Raw genomic sequence first — 8,764 nt, forward strand, 5'->3', positions numbered from 1 at the left:
AGTTAACACTAGTAAGAACTAGATCATGATAACCTACTTTTGGTGTGTGACACGCCACTTTCCCGTCCCAGTAATTTCAGGGGCAAAATATTCTAAATATTTACCGGTACAAGAGAAATAGTTGGAAGTTGCTAATTTTCTTCTGTCAATGAAGTCAAGTCTGGTGCTTCACTGCTGGTTCCATTGGACGTTTCAACCTGTAATCACATTTTAAACAATTTACACTGAGCACACCATCAGTCACCAATAGAAATGTCTGTAATGAACTGTGAAACTCTGCCAAGCACTTGCTGGACAGGAACAAAAACAACAACACTTTGTTTTCTTGTGTCTCTTCATTCTGAAATGAAAAATAAATGAATAACATTAATTTTTAAACATGTACATGTACTTGAAGTTTTATTTCATTTTTCATCAAAAGAGCATGCTGCATGTACTGTGTAATGGTGTTGATATCAGTGAATGTTGTGATTTCTAAAACAAGACAAATTAAAATTTTATATACATGTATACAGAAAATTCTTGCCAGATCAGTTCCCAATATAATTTATACACATCAATGATATCATAATACTGTATAATATTGAGTACAAGCATCAGCGACAATGGTACTGGTACATAAGCCAAATTTTATTAGTTACAAATGTACACAGAATTTATTTGTTAATGTTATCAGCTAAATTTGTTGTAACTAAGGTCTTAATATTCATAAAATATGCTTGTACATCTTTTGTACATGTATATTGAGTCAAAATGACAAAAACAACAAAAAAGATTCTTTAGATAATGGCTTCATGCAAAATCAACTCATACCTCAGTACTTTGCATCAAGTCTAGTTGACTATTGGGAATGATGAACACCTTCCTTTTCCAACTTCTTTTTTTACACCACTAACTGATTGGAATTCAACAGGTACCAGCTTCCTGTTTTTTAGGTCATCTGACCCAAAGGGTCAGGATGACCTATTGTCATCGTGCTTCGTCCGTCGTCGTGCGCCGTGCGCCGTGCGTCGTGCGCCGTGCGCCGTCCGTAAACTTTTTCTTTCAAAACGCTACTCCTCCTTAACCCTTGGGTGGATTACTTCCAAATTTGGTTTGAAGCATCATTGGGGGAGGGCAATCATATTTTATATAAATGAGGCTGGTCTGACCCCTGGGGCCAGAAGGGCGGGGCCCCAAAAAGGGAACTTAGGTGAATATTGCTATAAAATCCTACTCCTCCTTTACCCTTGGGTGGATTACAACTAAATTTGGTGTGAAACGTCATTGGGGGAGGGCGGTCATGTTTTATATAAATGAAGTTGGTGTGACCCCTGGGGCCTGAGGGGCGGGGCCCCAAAAGGGGAACTTTGATGAAATTTTGCTATAAAATCCTACTCCTCCTTAACCCTTTAGTGGATTTCAACCAGATATGTTGTGAAACATCATTTGGGGAGGGCGGTCATATTTTATATAAATGAGGCTGGTGTGACCACTAGGGCCTGAGGGGCGGGGCCCCAAAAGGGGAACTTTGATGAAATTTTGCTATAAAATCCTACTCCTCCTTAACCCTTTAGTGGATTTCAACCAGATATGTTGTGAAACATCATTTGGGGAGGGCGGTCATATTTTATATAAATTAAGTTGGTGTGACCCCTGGGGCCTGAGGGGCGGGGCCCCAAAAGGGGAACTTTGATGAAATTTTGCTATAAAATCCTACTCCTCCTTAACCCTTTAGTGGATTTCAACCAGATATGTTGTGAAACATCATTTGGGGAGGGCGGTCATATTTTATATAAATGAGGCTGGTGTGAGCCCTGGGGCCAGAGTGACGGGCCCAAAAAAGGGAACTTTGATGAAATTTTGCTATAAAATCCTACTCGTCCTTAACCCTTTGGTGGATTTCAACCAGATATTGTGTGAAACATCATTGGTGGAGGGTGGTCATATTTTATATAAATGAGGCTGGTGTGGCCCCTGGGGCCTGAGGGGCGGGGCCCCAAAAGGGGAACTTTGATGAAATTTTGCTATAAAATCTTATTCCTCCTAACACCCATAGTGAATTATTACCAAATTTGGTGTGAAACATCATTGGAGGAGGACAATCATATTTTATATAAATGAGGCTGGTTTGACCCCTAGGGCCAGAGGGGCGGGGCCCCAAAAGGGGAACTTTGGTGAATTTTTGCTATAAATCTACTTCTCTCTAACCCTTGGGTGGATTAATACGAAATATGGTGTGAAACATCCTTTGGGAAGGGTGGTCATATTTTATATAAACGAGGCTAGTGTGACCCCTGGGGCCTGAGGGGCTGCAGGGCCCCAAAATGGGAACTTTGGTGAATATTTGCTGTTAAATCCTAATCCTCCCTAACCTTTTGGTGCATTACAACCAAATTTGATGTGAAACATATTAGGTGACGGCAATCATATTTTTTAATGAGACAGGTTTGACCCCTGGGGAAAAAAAAGATGGGGCAAAAGGAGTGATTAGGTTAAACATTTCTTAAAAATGCAATTCCTCCTTAATGCCTTAATTGATTACAACCATATTTAGTATGAAACATCATTGGGGAAAGGCAATCCTAATTGATATAAATGAGTCTTGTCTGACCCATTGGGACAGAGGGGCATGCCCCAAAAATGGGAACTTGGCTAAAATTTTGCTTTATGATGCTGCTCTTCCTGGACAAGCTAAATGGATAAAAACCAAATTTGATCTAAAACATAACTGGCTGCGATAAATAATTTATGGTAATAATGCTGGATTCGGGTGTGTGTCCCTGCTGTAAGTGTAAGTGTTTGTCAGATGACCGTTAAGGCCCATGGGCCTCTTGTTTCCAGATCTGGCCAAGGTGAAGCCAAGTAACGACAGCGGAATACCTGATAAGGACAATATTGTTGTAATGAATATTTCAAAAGAAAAATGCTCAAAAACAAACAAGAGGCCCATGCAGGGTCTGTTCGGACAATTATTTAAAAAATGTCCAAAAACATAACTTGGTTGTCAGACTTTTATATACTATAATATAGACAATGCTATGTCTGTTAATTTGTGTTTTTGTATAAAGTTGTAAATTGCCCCATAGGGGATGGGAACCACGATTTTTATAATTTTGGTATCGCTTCAAATACTGATGCAGGCTAGTGACTAAGTTTGATTGAAATTAGCCTAGCAGTCACAGGCTGTCTTTGGGAAACCGAAAAAGTTAACACACAACAATGCATGACAACAAAAAAAACACAATTGCAATAGGTCAACTTCAGTCAGTTGACCTAAATTATCTGACTTTGTGTCTTGATTGATTACCAATAATTTCTTTTGTATACTTAACTGTTTGATTATGGAACTATGTGAAGCAGTCATTTTTATCAGCAACAGCTAGAGGGTTCAGAGGGGAATACGTCTGTGTGGTCTACTTACCTGGATATAACGATACAATCTTTTCTTTGACCATAGCAACCGTCATTGATTTCTCAAACTTTACTATGGTTTGTGCAGGAGACAAATCTGTACCATTACCTGAATACACAGACATTTTAAACTAAAAAAGTTTCTTAAATCTGATATTATACGATTTGGAAGTTTCTCATTGCACAATAATGAACACGCTGAACATCAGCATTTCACTACTGGAAGAACAGAGAAGTCTACACCATGTTGCACAGAGCTAACTGCAGTCTATTAAATCCAATGCAGCATTATTATGGAAATGTAATGTTATTTACAATAATATTCCTATTCTACTGCAGAAAGTTTAAATTGCATTTGTGAGATTACAAATCCTTAATTCTTTAATAGCCATGCCTTGAAACAATGACTGAACGTAAATGTACTAGTTAGATGTGAGTTGTTAGTAGGCAGGGAGTGTAAAGATAATAAACATAGGGATGTATACAGTGAAGTAACTCCAAAAGTCAGGGTATGAGGGACATGATTTTTGTATTCGACACCGAGTCTGACTATGTAGTACGGTACATCAAGATGTATATATATTCCATATATGTACAATGTATTCAGTAAGCCAAAAACTATTTCTAACAACTGATTAAAGCTGAACCCTAATGGAAAATGGCTAAGTCCAGAAACATGGTTAAATACTTGAAAAACAAGAGATCAGTGAATCTGATGAATGCTCCCCGAATGCAACTACTTCTAGGAGTTTACTTTCTGTGCATGTATTGAAAAGTAAACAGACGGACGGACGTACGGACGCTGGGTATACCATTAATAATGCGAAAGGGAAGCGAAGTTGGTACACTGCACACCCTGCTAGTATGGCCAATATATATATAAAGTTTCATTACCCTAACTTAAACGGAAGCGAAGGTATGGCCCGGACACGAAATTTTAACAAAGGGCAATAACTCTGTAAATAAGGGGTTGAGTGTCTCGATTTTGGTACACTGCACACCCTCTTAGTATGGCCAATATATATATAAAGTTCCATAACCCTAACTTAAAGGGAAGCGAAGTTATGGACCGGACACGAAAAGGATGGATAGAAAGACGGACGGATAAAGCGGCAACTATATGCTCCCCTGAAATTCTTCGGGGAGCATAATAAAGGATGCTGAAGGTCTAAGCAACATGTATGCAAAAAATATCTGACAGACCCCCTATATTCCTGTAGGGGGTCACTAGCACACTACATAACGATTTTATTGCATCGAATGTTATGTAGTTTGAGGTCCCATTAAATTACAATTCTACATTTTCATTTACATTTGCAGTCCCATCCCCACTCAAGTCAGCATGATGTAAGAAGTCAGGTGTCAAGACTTTCGTCATTGATCTAGCCTTTAGTTTCAAAATCATGGGACTTGATGGTTTTCTTATGAATATTCCTTTAACATTAAATACCAGCTTGCTTGTTTACTTGTAAAGCTTTATCATCGCTGAGTGTCAGTTGTATGTTTTGTAATATTCTGCCATTTGTAAACAATATACATGTAATGAACCTGGGTCAACTTGTTGCTTTGAGTAGGGAAAATAACTCATAGTAATATCAGTCACAAAGCTTAAGTCAATGAATCACTCTACCTATTCCGACAAGTCGCTGTATGAAAACAATGTTATTTTTACATTTCAAATTATGAAGCAACACCCGTCAGCCATATTGAATTGAGGCCATTGCCCCCTATGAGTTCAGCTGCCCACTACGGATTGATAAGGGGTAGTCAGGGGCCAATCATATCAATGCATTCTAGTCCGAGGTGCAATAAATAAAGTTATGGAGAAACAGAGCTAATGCAAACCGTAATGTTAGAACTAAAAGCAAATTGAAAATGTCCATGTCAAGATACATGGTAAAATATTGAAAAATAAAGGCATAATTCCTAAATTTGACCCTGCATCCTTGAAGCTGAAGAATTTGTCAGGGTGAGATAGTTGGAAAAGTAATACCTATATCTCACTTTGGCGACTCCATTGTGACGAGATAAAAATAATAAAACAAAACAAGGAAATGGATAGAATAATTCAAGGCACAAATGTCACACATGAAAAATGACATTTGACCTGTATTGTGACCATTTGATCAAATAATGTTACCGGTATTTTAAACCAACCAGAAGCATCATATACTGCATGGTTCCCATTAACACAAGACCCATACCTTTTATGGGGCAATACTTATTTACCTTTACAAGTACACTAATTGGCTTGGCTAGAGAAAGCTTCCTATCAAATTTGGTTCAATCCACAGTATCGAAACATCTTCACCCAAAACCAAAAACCAACCTTTGGCATCCGAATATCAAATTTTCTAGATTGGTTTGGTTTATTTTGTTTAACGTCCTATTAACAGCTAAGGTCATTTAAGGACGGCCTCCCGTGCGTGCGACATGTATGCGTGTGAGGAGTGCGTATGTGTGTTTTGGGAGGCTGCAGTATGTTTGTGTTAAGTCTCCTTGTGATAGGCCGGATCTTTTGCCGATTTAGAGTGCTACCTCACTGAAGCATACTGCCGAAGACACCCAGCAGCACACCCCACCCGGTCACATTATGCTGACAACAGGCGAACCAGTCGTCCCACTCCTAATTTGCTGATCGCTAAGCAGGAGCAGCAACTACCATTTTTAAAGACTCTGGTATGTCTCGGCCAGGGGACAGAACCCAAAGCCTTCCTCACAGGGGCGAACGCTCAACTAAAGGTCAAAAGTGAGGCATTGTCAAGGGAGACATTAGGAAGAAGAAAGTTGTTAAGAAAGAGAAAAGATAAGATCCCAAGTTTAGTCGCCTCTTACGATCATGCAATGGGGGCAGCAGGTACAATTCTTACGCCCTAAATTTTCTAGAAGAATTAAACATATCTTTAGACAACATAACCAAGTATTCAGTACCCGATATACCACCATGGCTTGTTAAAACACCTGACATTAATTTCACGCTACATGAGCGGGCAAAGGCCAGTGCATTACCCGAAGAACACAAATCCTCCTTTCGGGAGAGCATTGCGGGTTTCCCTACTCATGCACAGATCTACACTGATGGCTCAAAAGATGGTGAGAAGGTTGCAGCAGCCTGCTGCACTACTCACCACTGTTCTTCCATTCGACTACCAGATGGCGCCTCGATATTCTCTGCGGAGGCATGTGCCATCGGTTTGGCCCTTGACCATATCGATGAACACCGCATTGAACAGGCCGTCATCTGTTCTGATTCACTATCAGTCCTTCAAAGTTTACGATCACGTGAACCCAAGAACACCCTAATACAAAACCTTTCCTCCCGGGTATCTCGAACTTCCGATAAATGTAAACTTGTTTTTTCTGTAGACCCGAGCCATGTTGGCATCAAGGGAAATGAAAAAGTTGATAAAGCTGCCAAAATGGCATTAAACCTAGATCAAACAAACATCAAACTGCCGTATTCAGACATAAAACCAATCATTCAGTCAGCCATTCGACACCAATGGCAACAACGATGGTGCACAGAGACAACCAATAAACTTTTTAAACTGCAACCGAAACTTAAGCCAAGTCTGCCCAGTCGGAGAGATCGCAGAGAGGAAGTTGTCCTCTCTCGCCTCCGAACTGGACATACGTACATCACACAAGTGCATCTACTGGAAAGGGGAGATCCGCCTATATGCCACGCATGCGACTCCCCTTTCACAGTGGAGCATTTTTTAATTAATTGCGCAGACTTTAAACATGTCCGGGATAAACATTTCGATGTTCCCGACATGAAAACACTCTTGATATTGTAAGCGTAGATCGTATCTTTGAATATCTGAAAGAGATAGATTTATTTTACAAAATTTAACTCAAAATTTATCATGATCATTCAACAATACCTCATTTTCTGAATCTTAGTTTTATTCCTCGATACCTTTTAAATGCATTTTGCTTGTTGATCATCTTTTTAAATAAACAAATCTCGGTGTTTTATCTGTCCACCTTTATTTTATGAAGTGACCGCTCCATCTTAGAAATAGCTAAACCGACTGGCCCTAAATGACCATAGTTGTCGATGGGCCGTGAAACTCAAACAAACAACAAACAAACAAATCATCCCTTTGTTTCCTTGTTAAGATGTGATGGCTGAAATTACACACAGTCTTTGAGCAATATAAACATGGATGTCGAGAATCATAAATGCGATTCGTTTTTGTATGTTTCCCACTTACATGCATGTTTTCTACTAAAGACACATAAATGTCTTTATTTGAAATGTCCCTTGCAGTTTTTTCTCATCTAATTCTTCATCATCAGTATCAAGCAAATGAGATTTCCTCATCCTTGCAGGTCTACTCAACATTGGAAAGACTTCAGAGTCAGAGGTGTCAGCTGAATCTTCAACAATGATCACTTCCTTTTATAGCTGTTACTGTACCAGTCATCGTTCTTTATAATGCCATCCTGGGGGTTTATGGAGCCTTCGGAGCCATTTCCTGTCCCTGAGGTTATCTGTAGACTGCCATCCTGGTGTTCTATGGAGCCTTCGGAGCCATTTCCTGTCTCTGAGGTTATCTGTGGACTGCCATCCTGGTGTTCTATGGAACCGTCAGAGCAATCTCCCGTCTCTGAGGTTATCTGTAGACTGCCATCCTGGGGGTTTATGGAACCGTCAGAGCAATCTCCTGTCTCTGAGATTATCTGTAGACTGCCATCCTGGTGTTCTATGGAACCGTCAGAGCAATTTCCTGTCTCTGAGGTAATCTGTAGACTGCCATCCTGGTGTTCTATGGAGCCTTCATAACAATCTCCTGTGTCTGTGGTTAACTCTGGACTGCCATCCTCTGCAATTATGTAATAATGTGCATGTTATCATATTAAAGCATGCACAGTGCAAGACACTGAGAAACATTTTCAGAAGGAAAATGAAAGTTTTTTAGAAGAAATCTGTACAACTTAATCTAAATTGTTATTCTGAATTTACATCATCGGAGCCCATATCAATGAGGATATCAATAACATGATTGAGGAAATGATTTCAGTATGGTAAGCATACAACAGTTGCTGGTAAAATGAAATACCTTTTCTTGTAGTCCTCTCAATGGCCCAAATCAAGTCTGCGATTAATGCATCATATGTTGCCGGCTTCTTCTTCAAAGATTCTAAAACAAATTTATTTTTGAAACATTACATTTTATTTTATTATCTCCTGGTTATTCATAAACGTTTTGGACGTTATGGTTCTTCAGCACACAAGAGACCCATATGGGCCTAAGCAATCAACTAATTATATCTTTGTAATTCTAGATAACCTGCTCAAAATCCAATTCTGATTTGCTATATCTTTTTCCCCCCATCACTTAATAGTTTGTATTATTTGGAC

Source organism: Pecten maximus, chromosome 13, assembly GCF_902652985.1.
Source record: "Pecten maximus chromosome 13, xPecMax1.1, whole genome shotgun sequence".
Classification (NCBI taxonomy): Eukaryota; Metazoa; Mollusca; class Bivalvia; order Pectinida; family Pectinidae; genus Pecten; species Pecten maximus.